Source organism: Ixodes scapularis, unplaced genomic scaffold (genome assembly GCF_016920785.2).
Source record: "Ixodes scapularis isolate PalLabHiFi unplaced genomic scaffold, ASM1692078v2 PGA_scaffold12__126_contigs__length_90152505, whole genome shotgun sequence".
In the NCBI taxonomy this organism is placed as follows: domain Eukaryota; kingdom Metazoa; phylum Arthropoda; class Arachnida; order Ixodida; family Ixodidae; genus Ixodes; species Ixodes scapularis.
In genome coordinates this window covers 66802923-66816495 of record NW_024609838.1, presented here as the reverse complement: position 1 = coordinate 66816495, position 13573 = coordinate 66802923, and the positions used below count along the sequence as shown (strand labels likewise).

Sequence of the window (13573 nt, the reverse complement as noted above, 5' to 3'; positions counted from 1 at the left end):
CCGGAAAACAACACGACGCGCCTGACTGCTTATCTCGGAGTCCCATCTCACCCTCCCCAGAAACTCCCTCAGCTGCCGTTGCCGCAATAGCTTTGACCTCTAGTTTGGATTTTGCTGTGGAACAAAGGAGAGACCCACACTTACAACAGATTCTCCATTGTATGAACAAACCCCACCTCACTCGCCACGAACAACGGCTTGTTGACCCCTACACAATGCAGAATGACATACTGTATCGTCGCAACTATGACCCACATGGTCCTACTCTGCTCTTTGTCGTTCCAAGACATCTCCGACCTGATATCTTAGGTGCTCTACATGATGACCCCACAGCTGGACACCTGGGCTTCATTAAAACTTATATGCGTGTGCGCAATACCTTCTACTGGCACGGCATGTACCGCGACATCTCCAAATACGTAGCATCATGCGTCCAATGTCAGCGACGAAAACGGCCAACAACCGCACCAGCTGGACTTCTACATCCTCTCGATCCACCTCACTGCCCATTTGAACGCATCGGTGTCGACCTGTTGGGGCCCCTTCCTCTTACACACAACGGTAACCGCTGGGTCATTGTTGCCATGGACCATTTGTCACGTTATGCAGAGACCGCTGCCTTACAGTCAGCAAACTCAGACGAAGTCGCCACATTTCTCTTACACAATATCATTTTGCGACACGGCCCCCCTCGTCACATACTGAGCGATCGAGGAACAGTATTTCTTTCCCAGGTGATACAAAAACTATTACATCTTTGTGGAACCATTCATAGACCCACAACAGCATATCATCCACAAACAAATGGCTTGGTGGAACGTTTCAATCGCACCATTGCTGATATGATTTCCATGTATGTCCAGTCTGACCAACGCCAATGGGATGCTGTTCTTCCGTTCGTTACTTACGCATACAACACCGCCGTTCAAGACACTCACGGCTATTCACCATTTTATCTTCTCCATAATCGCCCTCCAACCACATTCTTGGACACGCTCTTACCTTACCGTCAAAATGACGAACTTCCCGACACTGTAGCACATCTCGTGTGTCGTGCTGAAGAAGCCCGCCAACTTGCCCGGCTACGCACACGTACATCCCAGCAAGGCCAATGCCGACGGTATAACAAGACTCACCGCCCCGTTTCATATGAAATAGGTGACCTTGTGTTACTCTGGACACCTCAGCGTCACCAGGGCTTGGCGACCAAGTTCCTCCACCGCTACATCGGCCCGTACGTAGTCGTGCGCAAGCTCTCCGACCTTTCATACCACGTGCAGCAACAGCAAGACACTACTGACCGACGCCGAGCAGCCTCCGATGTAGTCCACGTCGCCCGCATGAAGCCCTACACCCCCCGACCCACCCCATAAACCACCACCACCTTCGTTAAAAAAAAAAAAAAAAAGCATACATATATATTTTGTTAATAGCGGTCGGGACGACCGCAAAACAAAAGGGGGTGTAATGTTATATAGATGAAGAGAAAGAGCGCACCAGACATGTGGCTGGGGCGCGCGACAGCTCGAGCTGAGCCCGGCAGTTCAAAATAAAAGCCCACCGCCAGAGACTGTCTACTCCTTCAACGACAACACCGTAACATTTTATATATATATATATATATATATATATATATATATATATATATATATATATATATATATATATATATATATATATATATATATATATATATATATATATTGTTTGTTGTTGTTACACTTTATTAAGATAAGGATGGCGCGACGGCCTGGAGGGAACGGTTTACAGGCGCGATTAAAGAAAACGAAAATTAAGGTCATAACCTTCGGTGAATGCCCGTCGCGCGCGCAAAGTCCCAGAGGGATATATATATATATATAGAGAGAACGAAGAGGGGAGAAGGTGATTATTGAATTTATTGCATTAAAGTTAGGGAAAGGGAAAGAGAGCTGGCGAAAAATTGGGCCAGGAGCGGGGATTGAACCCGCAACCTTCGCCTGACCGGGGCGACGCCTTAACCGATTAGACCATCCTGGCCACTGGTTTCGGCGGACTCAATTTCTGACCAGCTCTCTGTGTACTGTTTAGTTTCGAATTCGCTTAACTGGGTAGACGACAACCGTTGCTGATTTAAGGCCCGCGCTATTTCCGACATGCGGCAGTGACGTGGCACGTCATCTCAGCTTGCAAATGTCGGAAAGGGCCCGTCTTCCAGGATATCTAGGGAACCACTCCTCCCCATAGGGACAGGCTGCACCGTATATATTGCCGCGCGCAAGGCTGAGAAAGCAACGCTCGGTCACGGTCCTCCAGAAAGTTCCCGTTTATTCATGTACCGCACGTAACTTCTATCATTTATCGCTGCTTTTGTTTTCTAGAAAGTGCGTGTTCATTCTCGCCCCGATCACGCGACGCTCGAACCGCTTTCGCCGAATCTTCGAGATAGCGACGCACTCTAGATAAGAGGCCGCCCGCGACCTTGTCGAGTCAGTCTCGCCCCAGCGCTCGATTCTGCTGACACGCCGACTTCGACGCCCGCGACGCTCTGCTTTCTTCTGTTTCCTTCTTTATTTTTGGCACAAGTTCGCCACATTAAACGTTTATTTATTTCTGTTTATTTCTTGTTTATTGGTCACGACTCACCACCCGTGACATTCTGGTGGAGGTGCTGGGTACCGCATGCCCGTGCAGCGTTCCCCTCCCAGGACCCGCAGTGCAAGCCCGACTCCAAGCTCGCTGAGAAGACCACTCAGCGCGGAACCTGAAACTCGGACCAGCCGCCGCACCAAGGGAGAGGATCCGGAGTACGGTTTGCTCCTGGACAAACCCAAGCCGAAGAAGACGACGATGGACAACCAGTCGCAGGCCCCCGCCGCTCCTGCCGTCGTCTACCTACCCGTCGCTCCTCGGACACCGGCTCCGTTCCACGGCGAACTCCACGAAGACGTTGAAGATTGGATCGACCAATTCGAACGCGTCGCCCGCCACAATAGCTGGACCAACGAGCAACGGCTGCAAAACGTGTATTTCTCGCTCGAGGGGACTGCCAGAAGCTGGTACGAAAATCACGAGTCTTCATTGACATCCTGGGACATTTTCAAGAGCCAGCTGAAGGCGACATTTGTCAACCTACACCGCCGAGAGAGAGCCGAAGACTTACTGCGTACCAGGACTCAAGGCCCCAACGAGAGCATCACCGGCTTCGTGGAGGATGTTCTCCGCCTAAGCGCCCGCGCCGATCCTCAGGCTACCGAGGAGAAGAAGCTGCACCACCTGATGAGGGGTGTGAAAAGCGAGATTTTCGGCGGTCTCATCCGGAATCCCCCAACAACAGTCGACGAGTTCATCACGGAGGCGACAAATATGGAACGGGCCTTGCTAGCCCGCGCCAGACACTACCAACGACTCCCTGGCGTAACAACTCTAGCGACATCTGGATCCGACCTGGGCACCACCCTCCCCGACATCCGTGACCTTATCCGTGAAGCCGTCCGGGAGGAGTTGAAGAAGTTGCTACCTGCTGCCACAAGCCTGGATACGCCCTCAGTCGCCGAGATTGTCCGGGAAGAACTTCAGCAGGCGCTGCAGCCAGAAGTTCTCACCAGCGCCGCTTCTGAACTACCGAAGCTGAGCTATGCCGCAGCTACCCGACGACCACCGCCCCCTGCTCACCCGTATACGGCGCCACCTCGACGTGAACCTCTAGCGCCGCAGTATTCACGACGCCATGAAGATCGGGCGTACGTCCGCCCAGAACAAGCTGCTCCACGAAAGACCGACGTGTGGAGGACGGCCGATCGACGCCCGTTGTGCTACCACTGCGGGGAGGCCGACCATATCTACCGTCGTTGTCCCTACCGGCAAATGGGCCTGCGTGGGTTCCACCCGAACGACCCACGCCCGAGGTACGGCGAACGCCCTCACGACATCGAGGAGTACCTCCGACGTTCCCCCTCCCCAGTGTCGTCACTCCGCCGTGAAGCCCGCTCCCCATCGCCACGACGTTCAGCCTCCCCAGCGCCACGATCCCGCCGAGAGAGCCTGTCTCCCCTGCGTCGTCGGGAAAACTGAGTGCGGCAACGCCTGGAGGTGACGTTGCCGAAAACGACGGAAGCAAACAGCCTCCAAGAACGCCGGAGCGCTCCCACTCTCTCGACGCCCCGCATTGCACCGACGCGCCTGCAACGGTGTCCAACAACCTAAACGTTGTTATCGATGGCCAAAACGCATCGGCACTCGTTGACACCGGGGCAGACTACTCAGTATTGAGTGGGAGGCTCTCTCGCCACCTTCGAAAAGTCACGACGCCGTGGGATGGACCGCAGATACGAACCGCCGGAGGACACCTCATCACGCCTGTCGGAAGGTGCACCGCTCGCGTCGAAATTCACGGCGAGACGTGTCCTGTGAAATTCGTCATTCTACAAGACTGTTCCAGAGACGTCATTCTCGGCATGGACTTTTTGTGTGAATACGGCGCCGTCATCGACCTTGGAGAAAACAGATTGACGCTGCGAACACCTGTTCCGCCTTCAGAGAAACTCCAAACTGCGTCAGCCGCCGTCCGAGTCGCTGCCGACCACGTGAATCTGCCGCCGCGATCAAGTGTTGTCGTACCTGTCGTGACCGATGCAGCTACCCGTAGCGAAGTTCTTCTGGAAGGTAACCTCCAGTTGCTCCTGGGAAGAGGAATAGGCGTCGCACGAGGAGTAGCTGAACTTCAGGATGGCCGCACTGTGGTCCTCGTGACGAACTTCCGGAATGAAACGCAACACCTCACGAAAGGTGCAGCCGTTGGCCACGTCGAGGATCTCCGAAACTCCGCCGAAATCGCCGCCATTACTGATGAATCCTTGCCACCTCAGCAAGACGGTACGTCGCCAGCGCAACTCGACATCGACCCTAAGCTTCCGGACCCAAAACGACGGCAGCTGATGAACCTCCTCGCCGAATACCGTGACTGCTTTGCGACGTCGTCGAAGGTACGCCAAACAGCCGTTGCGAAGCACCGCATCATTACCGAGGACGACGCGCGCCCTGTGCATCGATCACCGTACAGAGTCTCCGTTAAAGAAAGGGAGGTGATCCAGGAGCAAGTTCAAGAGATGCTGAACGACGACATAATCCAGCCATCAAGCAGTCCGTGGGCCTCTCCAGTCGTACTGGTTAAGAAGAAGGACGGAACGCTTCGGTTCTGCGTGGACTACCGGCAGCTGAACGCGGTGACGAAGAAAGACGTCTACCCACTCCCCCGAATCGACGACACGTTAGACCGGCTGCGCCACTCTCGATACTTCTCATCGATGGACCTGAAGAGCGGCTACTGGCAGATCGAAGTCGACGAACGGGACCGAGAGAAGACAGCTTTCGTCACGCCGGATGGGCTGTACGAGTTCAAGGTAATGCCCTTCGGACTATGTACGGCGCCAGCAACTTTCCAGCGTGTTATGGACACCGTACTGGCAGGACTGAAGTGGCAGAGCTGTCTGGTCTACCTCGATGACGTCGTGGTGTTTTCCAGCGACTTCGACGAGCACTTGCGACGACTCCGAGCTGTTCTTCAAGCCATACGGACCGCTGGACTCACCCTCAAGCCGTCAAAGTGTCGGTTCGCCTATGACGAACTGAACTTTCTAGGTCACGTGGTTAGCAACAAAGGCGTGCGTCCAGACCCTGAGAAGACTCGCGCCGTCGCGTCATTTCCAGTGCCGACAGACAAAAAGGCCGTGCGAAGATTCCTCGGACTTTGCGCCTACTATCGTCGCTTCGTTCGGGATTTCGCACGGATTTCCGCACCGCTCACAAACCTCACGAAGGACGCCGAGAGGTTCGAATGGGCCGAGGAACAGCAGCAGGCATTCGACGAGCTGAAGCGACGACTCCAGACGCCTCCGGTTCTTGGACATTTCGATCAGGATGCGGACACCGAGATTCACACTGACGCAAGTAACGCAGGACTTGGCGCGGTACTAGTTCAAGTACAAGAAGGCACCAAACGAGTCATCGCCTACGCAAGTCGGACACTGTCCAAGGCAGAGAGAAATTACTCCACGACTGAGAAAGAATGCCTTGCGGTCGTCTGGGCAATCACGAAGTTTCGTCCGTACTTGTACGGAAGCCCGTTCCGCGTAGTCACGGACCACCACTCGCTCTGCTGGCTTGCGAACCTCAAGGACCCGTCAGGACGCCTCGCTCGATGGAGCCTCCGGCTACAAGAGTTCAACATGACTGTGGTTTACAAGTCAGGACACAAGCACAGCGACGCTGACTGCCTGTCCAGGGCCCCTGTCGAAACACCTTCCGGCAGCAGCGACGACGATGATGACGAGTGCTTTCTAGGGGCAGTGAACACCGATGACATGGCACGACGTCAACGAGACGATCCGGAGCTGCGAGCCTTAATCGAGCACCTCGAAGGGCGCGGCGGTACCGTACCCCGTGTTTTCTCACGAGCCGTGCCGACCTTCACCATTCGGCAAGGTGTACTCTACAAAGAGAACTTCGGGAACAACAACTCGCCGTGGCTGCTGGTAATACCGACCGACCTTCGAGAGGAGATCTTTCAAGCATGTCACGACGACCCGACGTCCGGACACCTTGGATACAGCCGGACACTGGCCCGTATTCGTGAAAAGTATTACTGGCCCAAGCTCCCCAAGACCGTCCACCTGTACACACGATCATGCCACGAGTGCCAGCGACGCAAGAAACCTCCGACGAGGCCGGCCGGACTCCTGCAGCCTATTTCTCCTCCAACTGCACCCTTCCAGCAGATCGGAATGGATCTACTTGGTCCTTTTCCGCCTTCGACGTCGGGGAACCGCTGGATCATCGTCGCCACAGATTATCTCACGCGGTACGCCGAAACGAAAGCTCTTCCTTCGGGGACTGCTGTGGAAGTTGCCAAGTTTTTCATTGAGTCCATCGTCCTCCGGCACGGCGCTCCAGAAGTTCTGATTACAGATCGCGGATCATCGTTCATGGCACAACTGACCCAAGAAATCCTCCGACTCAGTCACACCAGCCATCGTCGTTCAACTGCGTACCACCCGCAGACCAACGGGCTGACGGAGCGACTCAACAAGACAATCGCCGATATGATCTCTATGTACGTCGACGTAGAGCACAAGACGTGGGACGAGGTGCTGCCCTACGTCACGTTCGCCTACAATACGGCGGTTCAAGAGACCACTGGATTCACCCCTTTCCAGCTGGTACATGGTCGGAAGGTAACAACCATGCTGGACGCCATGCTGCCCCATGAGCCATCTGACAACGAGAGCGACGACGCCCAGGCGGTTGCTCAACGCGCCGAAGAAGTTCGCCAGCTCGCCCGACTCCTGATTCAAGACCAGCAACGCGTCGACGCCGGCCGCTACAACCTTCGTCGCAGGGACGTCCACTTCCAGCCCGGAGATAGGGTGTGGGTATGGATGCCCATCCGTCGCCGCGGCCTCAGTGAGAAATTGCTGAAACGATACTTTGGACCCTACAAAGTACTTCGTCGCCTCGGCGAGCTGAACTACGAGGTGATGCCCGACGGAACACGAACATCGTCACGCCGCCCACCACGACCTGAGGTCGTCCACGTCGTGCGCCTGAAGCCGTACTACGCTCGATAGGACTGTGGACCCTTTGTGCTCCAAAAGACTCTTTAGTTTATCGTTCTTTTTTTTTTTGATTTGTTTTACACTGCATCGGGGCGATGCACTTTTAAAGGGGGGAGTAATGCCGCGCGCAAGGCTGAGAAAGCAACGCTCGGTCACGGTCCTCCAGAAAGTTCCCGTTTATTCATGTACCGCACGTAACTTCTATCATTTATCGCTGCTTTTGTTTTCTAGAAAGTGCGTGTTCATTCTCGCCCCGATCACGCGACGCTCGAACCGCTTTCGCCGAATCTTCGAGATAGCGACGCACTCTAGATAAGAGGCCGCCCGCGACCTTGTCGAGTCAGTCTCGCCCCAGCGCTCGATTCTGCTGACACGCCGACTTCGACGCCCGCGACGCTCTGCTTTCTCAGCCTTGCGCGCGGCACCCGTGACAATATAATGGGATTGAGTGAAGATTGACAAGTGCAGCCGTAGTAATATTGAGAACGAAGAGGGGAGAAGGTGATTATTGAATTTATTGCATTAAAGTTAGGGAAAGGGAAAGGGAAAGAGAGCTGGCGAAAAATTGGGCCAGGAGCGGGGATTGAACCCGCAACCTTCGCCTGACCGGGGCGACGCCTTAACCGATTAGACCATCCTGGCCACTGGTTTCGGCGGACTCAATTTCTGACCAGCTCTCTGTGTACTGTTTAGTTTCGAATTCGCTTAACTGGGTAGCTCTCTTTCCCTTTCCCTTTCCCTAACTTTAATGCAATAAATTCAATAATCACCTTCTCCCCTCTTCGTTCCCAATATTACTACGGCTGCACTTGTCAATCTTCACTCAATCCCATTATATATACGGTGCAGCCTGTCCCTATGGGGAGGAGTGGTTCCCTAGATATCCTGGAAGACGGGCCCTTTCCGACATTTGCAAGCTGAGATGACGTGCCACGTCACTGCCGCATGTCGGAAATAGCGCGGGCCTTAAATCAGCAACGGTTGTCGTCTACCGAGTTAAGCGAATTCGAAACTAAACAGTACACAGAGAGCTGGTCAGAAATTGAGTCCGGCGAAACCAGTGGCCCGGATGGTCTAATCGGTTAAGGCGTCGCCCCGGTCAGGCGAAGGTTGCGGGTTCAATCCCCGCTCCTGGCCCAATTTTTCGCCAGCTCTCTTTCCCTTTCCCTAACTTTAATGCAATAAATTCAATAATCACCTTCTCCCCTCTTCGTTCTCAATATTACTACGGCTGCACTTGTCAATCTTCACTCAATCCCATTATATATATATATATATATATATGTATATATATATATATATATTACTTCAGGCAGCGTCCAGGGCTTCTGGCGATTGACGTATCAGTGACGGGCGCCGCAGTGTCGGGCACCTCATCGCTTCGCCTTTTGAGTGTCGGCTGCGGTTTTTGAAACCGCGGAACAAACCAACGAACACGCACTGGAGGCCGTCGATTTTTCTTTAACATTAAATTGACTTTTTTTTTTTTAGAGGTGTTGTTTACCAGCAATAAAAAACGCACAAAAGAATGTGCCGAGAAAGTGAGGGAGAGGAGGAGATGAGAGCGGGTGCTGACGTCAAAACGCCGAGCTCTGGCTGGAATGATTAGTGGGTAGACCTGAAGCTAGCTGCCTTTGTATCCACTGCACTCGTTGAACGCGTTCGAATGGGAGAGCAGACGCCGGACGCCGGCGTTCTGCGTTCTAAGGGGTTCGAAAAGTGCAGTGGAGACAGTGGCTGCCTTGGTCTCCCCTGCACGTCCCAGAGTTGAGTTGGTGTACACTGGATATACTAAAGTTCTCCTTGCGACGAACTTCAGCGCTTCAGCGTAGCTTTCGCTGCACCTTATTGTCAGGGGAAATTAAAAATTACGAAAGGACAATTAAGACTGCTTACACGAAGGAATGCGAAAACATTCCTACACGCAGCGGATCCCTACAAGCACGTCGCCACGTCTCCCTTTTTCACACGGCGCTACGGCGTTGACATCACGCTCCCCCACTGTGCAGGGCGGCGAACCCCGCCGGGTTCACGCGTTCCGTGACGATGCATCTGCGCTGCTGTGCTTTCCTTTGTGTTCTATTTCTGAGGCGCGTCCGCTTTGACCTTGAGCGTCCCGGCGAATTCCGTGACGAAGCATCTGAAATGACGCGTCGCAGTCAATAAGAACGCGTTGCAGCAATTTTAACTGCCGTTTATTTAGATGCCTGTTTTTTCGCGGTCACAGCCAATGCCGGCTGTGCTCCATAGGACAGTTCGTTCTTCCGCATTAACATTAACAAAAGAAGTGTACGCCGCCGCGCCGACTCCAAGTGGTGCTCCACGTAGACTTGAAATTAAATTATTTGTTTCACTATTACTGTGCTGTCTTCATGTCGCTGTCATTTGTGTAGTCAACATTAACGGTCAACACTGCCGTTGCTCACGCCAGCGTCGGGTATATTTAATATACTTCACAGCGCCGCCGCAAAAGCATGCACGACTCACATTTTATTAGGCCGAACCGTTTTCTAATGAACCGCTAACCGCCACATGAGTTCACGGTTTCGTTCCGGTTTGGGTTCAATATGACATGTTGGATATCGGTTCCGGTTTTCTTTCACTTAGCCCAAAAATGACGACTCCGCTCACGTATTCGGTTCGGGTTCGGTTCGACACCTTTGTTTTAGGATAGGTGGAGGAATATGTATGGGGGGGGGGGGGGGGGGGGGGAGGTGTAGCAAAGAAATAACATGAATAGGCTTATACATAATTAGACCGCATATTTTCCGGTGTTTTTTATAAGAAATTTTTGAGGATGTTGTGCGGTGTTTATTTATTTATTAAAAACCGGCGCATTTTGGTCATGTTTGTACGAACGGTAAAAATGATGCTTAGTGGTGAACATTTTCACAAACTAAGCGTTCACATAGAGTTTACAATTTATGTGCACCCTTGCAACTCTTTGTACTTATCATAATGCAGCAGTGCTTGCAAACCACGGACCAGGCCGAATTTGAGTCAAAGTTCGCATATGCACTCTTTGAAGAATCATCCAGAGGTTTCCATTTTCGTTGTATACTGCACTTCATGTGCTGCTTCTTATGTCAACAATTATATTGTTCTAGGCAAGGTGTTTCTGAGATAAGAAAGGCAAGTTGCTCTTTCCTTTTTTTTAAGATTTAATCGATAACGACCACCCGGGTAGTTTTGCACGCTCTCGTCAAACTCCAAGCAAAGTAAAAAAACAACAAAAAAAAAAAACGAACGGTAATAAGCAGTGGTGAGCGAATAACTTACCTAACTCTTGTTATGACTCACGAATGCAATTGGCTCACCTTGATTTTATTTTAAATAACTTTTGTTTGCCATACTAAGGTGTTGGTTGCTCATGTGCCCATACTTAGAATCACCTAACCCTCATATCACCGTCCTCCGAGGTTCGTGATTCCGCTGACTTGGAACTGCCAGAGTGCTTGATGTTTGGTGAGACTACGCGCCCGAATAAAAATTTATAAAGGAAAGAATTTGGCAAAAACAATCCTCGTTTCGTGCAAATTTTTCAGAAATTGATATAGTTCGGTTGTAACAAGATTGGTACTTTTTACACCGATGGATGTCTATCAGTGTCTCTCAATTAAAACTGCAACGTATACGACCTAATTATTACTTGACAGAAGTGCCTTGAGGCTTTTAATAGTTTTTCCTCTTGGCAGCCGCGTTCGTCGAACGATTTCTAATGCCGAACTTTCATATCTTACTTCGTCTGCACAAATATTTTGGGTGACCCAATAATTGTCAAATCAACAAGAAAAAAAAACATTTATTAAAAAAAATGAAAACTGGTGAAAGTATTTTTTTTTTATAAGAACAGGACTACGCCATTCCAGGGTCTAGAAAAGTCCCCCACCCCCCTCCCCCCGTCTAACATCGTCCCTTGATCAAAAGTGCAGCGCGCACCTCGTGTGTTTCTTTACATCCCAAATGTGGTCACATATGCCTTCGAAAAGGAAGAACAAATGTTACATATTGTACATGTTACGCGGAATAATGATACACTAACAAGTCAACAAATGGGCTCCAAAAAGAAGCAAAATGGTATCAGGTTTAAACAAAATATGCAGGAAGATATGTTTTAAAAAGTATAAAAAAATTGTTATTTTGCAAGTGCCATTTATTTAAAAGGGAAGGAATGTTATAATAAACAGATTAAAGATTATAATTTGAACTATTACGAGTGACCAGCTATTTCTCCGGACAACGTTATTAATGGTGCTCTTATGTTCAGTGAGTTCGGAAATGCTGTACACAACTTCCACCAATGCAAGGGATGAAAGTCGAATTGAATAAGGCAAGCGATACTATAAAACCGTTCTACATGGATTACTTGGTATTTATTAAATAAACATTTCGTGTAATAATCATAAGAAGCATCCACTATATTACGTGAACCTTATTTTTCACTAGTGACATGTTAGTTAGGTTTGTTTTGGTAGTTGTACCCCAAACCAGGTGACAATTATTCAAATGAGAATTAAAAAGGCATAATAAACGTTTAATTTAATATTGACCAGTAGGAAGCTACGGCATCCAGCGACAGGCCCAACTTCACGAGAAAGCTTTTTTGTTAGGTATTTAATGTGGTAGTTCCCTTTCATGTATTCAAAAAAGTATACACTTAGAGTTTTATGTTGGCTCACAAATTCAACAGACGCGTTTCGGAGTTTTAGAGGATTTGTTATACCTACTAATTTATTGACAGGTATAAATAAAACTGCTTCGGTTTTTAATGTGTTAAATTTTAAGTCATTGACTTCCGACCGACCATAAGAAAACTTTGTTTAAAACTAAGTTTGCCAGTCCGATAAGTTTGTGAGCATCATTTCCGGAAAAAAAGATAAGTGGTATTGTCTGCATAAATTATACATTGAGTTTGATTGGTTATAGTTACTACCTTATTTATGTAATCATTAGGTAATTAAGGTCCTAGAATGCTGCCTTTTGGGACACCGCCAACAATGTTCGAGAACGGTGAATGTTGACCATCGATCATTACCCTTTGCTGGCAGTTCCCTAGATATGATTTAAACAGTGGAAATTTAATTCGGGAAACACTCTATTTATATAACTTTGTGTGATTAAGGCAATCAAAGGCTTTACTGAAGTCAATATAAATAACAAATGTTAATAGTCGCTTTCCAATCTTTTCTAGTGTAATTTATTTTTGTAATAACAAGTCACCTATGTAGATTTCGCTTTTTGGAAGTCATACTGGACATCTGCCAGCACAGATATTTCCTTAAAAAGTATTTGAGGGGCTTTAAATAGTTTTCTGAAGTACCTTAAAAATGGGAAGAACAGGAATCGGCCTATTATTGTTTAACATACATTTATCCCCTTCTTTCTAAATGACTGACACTAAAGCCAGCTTAAAATTTTGAGGAAACTTACCAGAAGCTCAAGACAAATTATATACATGTACTAAGCATGATGCAATAATATCTAGGACTAATTTGATAGGTTTAATTTGAAATTCGTCAATTGTCACAACTCTTACCATTCTTTAGGCGAATGGAAATATTAAATATTTCTTTCTCGTTTGTAGAATAAAAAAAAAAAAGAAAGAAGCTGTCGTTCACCTCGTGAACAAACAGCACCGCACTGTCACTTTACGGTTTAGGTATTAAATTTATAAAAATTCATTAAAGAGTTTCGGGAGAGGGGCTTCAGATCCAGTTTGATCATTTACAACTAGGTCGCCTGTTTGTTTCGAAATTGTTCCGCGGTTCAGAGCTTCGCTAACTTTTTTCCTATAATATCGGTTCGTTGTTTATCGCCGTCTTTAAATATTTCTTTGTAGTACAAAGACTGCTTTTTTTTAAATCGGAGGTTAACTCGATTGGAAAATTCTTAAATGAAACCAGTTTGCTGAGATCCCGTTACCTTAGAAACGCCTTGTATAAACGGTCTTTTTCTAACAATTTAGTATGTATTGGAGTGAC

The 13573-nt window shown here is 49.3% G+C and overlaps 1 protein-coding gene and 2 non-coding genes across 3 annotated transcripts in view; 1 reads left to right on the top strand and 2 right to left on the bottom strand.

Annotated features, from left to right (window-relative positions):
• The window catches only part of LOC8026166 (transcription factor RFX4-like), a 194897-nt gene that overhangs the window by 104407 nt on the left and 76917 nt on the right, over nucleotides 1–13573 (top strand). The window lies entirely within an intron of this gene.
• On the bottom strand, nucleotides 1946–2019 carry Trnat-ggu. The gene has a single exon. It is a non-coding gene; the product is annotated as a tRNA-Thr (tRNA).
• Nucleotides 8161–8234, bottom strand: Trnat-ggu. Its single transcript has one exon. It is a non-coding gene; the product is annotated as a tRNA-Thr (tRNA).